This window comes from Vombatus ursinus, unplaced genomic scaffold (assembly GCF_900497805.2).
Source record: "Vombatus ursinus unplaced genomic scaffold, bare-nosed wombat genome assembly UNPS02012319.1, whole genome shotgun sequence".
Classification (NCBI taxonomy): domain Eukaryota; kingdom Metazoa; phylum Chordata; class Mammalia; order Diprotodontia; family Vombatidae; genus Vombatus; species Vombatus ursinus.
In genome coordinates, this window is record NW_020952097.1 from 1,309,362 (window position 1) to 1,313,083 (window position 3,722).

At 39.9% G+C, this 3,722-nt stretch overlaps 1 pseudogene; it reads left to right on the forward strand.

The window, feature by feature from the left end:
- Window positions 1–2,670: 2,670 nt before the first annotated feature.
- LOC114039823 lies at window positions 2,671–3,405 on the forward strand (annotated as a pseudogene).
- The last annotated feature ends 317 nt before the right edge of the window (window positions 3,406–3,722 follow it).

A 3,722-nucleotide genomic window follows, 5' to 3' on the forward strand; every position in this document is an offset into this window, starting at 1 on the left:
TTATGTGAAATAATTTACCCCATTCTACCTCTCCCTTTTCCTTTTTCCTAGTGCATCCCTCTTTCTCACCCCTTAATTTTTTTAGATGTCATCCCATCATAGTCTACACACTTGTGCCTTCTATCTATGCATATTCCTTCTAACTGCCCTAATAATGATAACAAAGTTCTTAGGAGTTACAAGTATCATCTTCTCATGTAGACATGTAAACAGTTTAACCTTATTAAATTCCTTATGATTTTTATGCTTGAGTCTTGTATTTGAAATCAAATTTTCTATTCAGCTCTGGTCTTTTCATCAGGAATGCTTGAAAGTCTTTTATTTCATGAAATATCCATTTCCACCCCCGAAGGATTATACTTAGTTTTGCTGAGTAAGTTATTCTTGGTTGTAATCCTAGTTCCTTTGCCCTCTGGAATATCATATTCCAAGCCCTTCAAGCTGTGGCTTCACAATATTTGAATGGTTTCTTTCTGGCTGCTTATGATAGTTTCTCCTTCCTCTGAGAGCTCTGTAATTTGGCTATAATATATTTGGGAGTTTTATAATTCTCAAGTTATCTCTCCTTGACCTATTTCCAGTCAGTTGTTTTTTCAATGAAATATTTCACATTTTCTTCTATTTTTTTTCATTCTTTTGATTTTGTTTGTTTCTTGATGTCTCATGGAGTCATTTATTTCTACTTGACCAATTCTCATTTTTAAGGAATTATTTTCTTTAGTGAGCTTTTGTACCTCCTTTTCCCTTTGGTCAATTCTCCTTTCTAAGGAATCTTTTTCTTCAGTAAATTTTTATGACTCTTTTACCATTTGTCCTACTCTGTTTTTTAAAGTGTCATTTTTTTTCAGTATATTTTTGTGCCTCCTTTACCAAGCTATTAACTTTTTTCATGATTTTCTTACATCACTCTCATTTCTTTTGCTGATTTTTTCTCTACCTCTCTTATTTGATTTTTAAAATCCTTTTTGAGCTCTTCTAGGAATTTTTTTTTTTTGGCCTCTGATCAATTTAAATTTTTCCTTGAGTCTTTGGATGTAGCTGTTTTAACTTTGTTGTCTTCTTCTGAGTTTGTGTTTTGATCTTCCCTGTCACCATAGTAACTTTCTATGGTCAGTTTCTTTTTTTGTTGTTTGCTCATTTTCCAGCCTCTTTCTTGACCTTTAACTTAATGTTAAAGTTGGGTTCTACTCCTGGGATGCAGGGGGCACTATCCCAAGCTTTAGGCTTTTTTGTGCTGCTGTTTTCAGAGCTAATTCTGGAGGTCTGCAAGTTTTCAGTGCTTTCAAGGTGGTATGATCTAGGTAGAAGTGTGGTAACTGCTCTTCTGGTCTGTACTCTGGTTTTTACCCATGAAAGGCCCCCGCTGCAGCTACAAGTGCTAGTGTTCCTCTCCACCCTGGAATTATGATTCAGAACTGCATATGAGCAATAGGATTGCCAACCAATGTCAGATCCTGCACCCAGTGTCAGGTCAGGGTCCCCCGTAGTCTCTTTTTGACCAGTTATCTGACCCCCTTATCATCTTTGAGATGAGAGTTCCCAAAACTGCTGCTACTGCTATTATAGCTGCCTCCAAAGACTGCTGCTGCACTATAAGCTACTGCCCTGATGTAACAGACCTCTCCTGCCAACCTCTTAAGTCGTCTTAGGCTGAATAAATGTCTCACCTTGACCTCTTGTTGGTTCTACCATTCCAGGATATAATTTGACATTATTTTAATGTTATTTGGAGGGGAATGTTGAGAGGGTTCAACTGGGTTTCAGCCTCTACTCCATCTTGGCTCCTCAAGAAGTTTGTTTTACTTGTGACTAGTCTCTCCCTGGTATTGTCCTTCCTCTAGATCTCACTTTCTACACCTTAATCCACTCCACACCTCCCTCTTGAGTTTGATTTATTTTACACCAAACTGTTCATATATGTGGGTTTTCTACTTTTCTTTGTCCATTTCAGACAAGAATTAGGTTGAAGTAAACATGAAAGAGAAATCACAAGAGACTCAATAAGGCTAAATTGTTCATATATCTATATGGGAAGATGATACATGTAACTTCTAAGAACTTTATCATTATTAGAGCTGTTAAAAGGATACTACATAGATAGATGGCATGGAGTGAGACAATTATTTTGGGTGATGTGAAAAAAATGGATGGGTAAGAAAGAGGGATTCTCTAGGAGAAGGAGGAAGGGAGGGGAAGAATGGGAAAAATTATCTCACATAAAAGAGCTGTGCAAGAAAGAGCTTTTATAGTGGAGGGGGAAATGGAGGGGGTAGGCAATGCTTGAACCTCACACTAATTTAAATTGGTTCAAAGAGAGAAAAATACACACATACACACACTCAACTGGGTATAGAAATCTATCTTGCCTAACAAGAAGTAGGAGAGAAAGGGGAGAAGAGAAAGTGGAGGGCAGATTAAGAAAGGCAGTGATCAGAAGCAGAAAAGATTTTAGAGAAGAGACAGGGTAAAAAGAAGAGAAGGATAAACAGAAAGAAAATAAGATGAGGGAAAGTACACAGTAATTATAACTGAGTGTGAATGGAATGAACTCACCCATAAAATGGCAGTGAACAGCAGAATGGATTAGAAACCAGAATCCAGCAATATGTTGTTTATAAGAGACATGAGGTGACCGGGCACAGCAGGCCCTGCAAGGGCAAGTGAGTAGTCATGGCTGGGATTATGTGCAGTCATGGTGGCTGCAGCGTCTCTGAGTCTTCTGGACACCAAGTGGAAGCCACAGACACCAGGCTTGGCCTCAGCACTTGCCCAGCATACAGCCCAGACGTGGATCCCACCAACCAAGATTTCAACCTGAATTCTCCTAACAAAGGTCAGCTATCAGATACCATATCAGATGTGCCTGTGGATACAGGGACTGCCAGGACCTCCATTCCTAAAGGCCTGACAGAGGCGGAGGAAGAAGAGCTCAGATCTGAACTCACTAAGGTGGAAGAAAAAAATTGTGACCGTATGGCAGGTCCTGGCAGCCAAAGAAAGACACTACGGCGAACTGAAGAGGAAGCTGGGCCTGACGCCCTTGGGTGGATTGAAGCAGAATCTTTCAAAGAATTGGCATGGTGTTCAGGTCTCTAACATGTATCTCTCAGCAAGCAGCATACTTGAGGACTTGAGTGAGAAATTAACCCATTCAGAAGCTTACAAGAAGACTCAGGAAACTCTCTCCCAGGAAAGACAGAAGACTGCAGTTGCACTGTCCAATGTGAGCTCTGCTATCAGCAGGAAACTTGGAGATATGAGGAACTCTGCAACCTCAAGTCTTTTGAAGATCGAGTTGGGACCATAAAGTCCAAAGCTGTTGATGGCAGGGAGAATGGCAGTGACAACCTTCCTTCACCAACAGGAAGCAGCAATAAACCTCTGCAGGATCACCCCCCTTTCTAGAGCCCTTTGGAGTTCTACTTTGCCACAGAATGAGTTCAAGAACTCTCTCAACTCATCATGAGCGACTCTGCAGAAAAAACCAATATAATTATCATTCAAACCAGGAAATGGACAGAGTCCAGTTTTGAAAATTCATATCCATACATATATAGACACTTGCTGCTGGATTTGAGTAAAATAGAGAACAAAAAAGTTTTATACACAGATATGTTACACTGAAGTCTATAGATGAAATGTATCACTGTGCTATTCTTCCTGGGGGGGGGGGGTGCATTTAAATGGACAGAACTTCCTCATTGGGAATAGAAGCCAAAGCA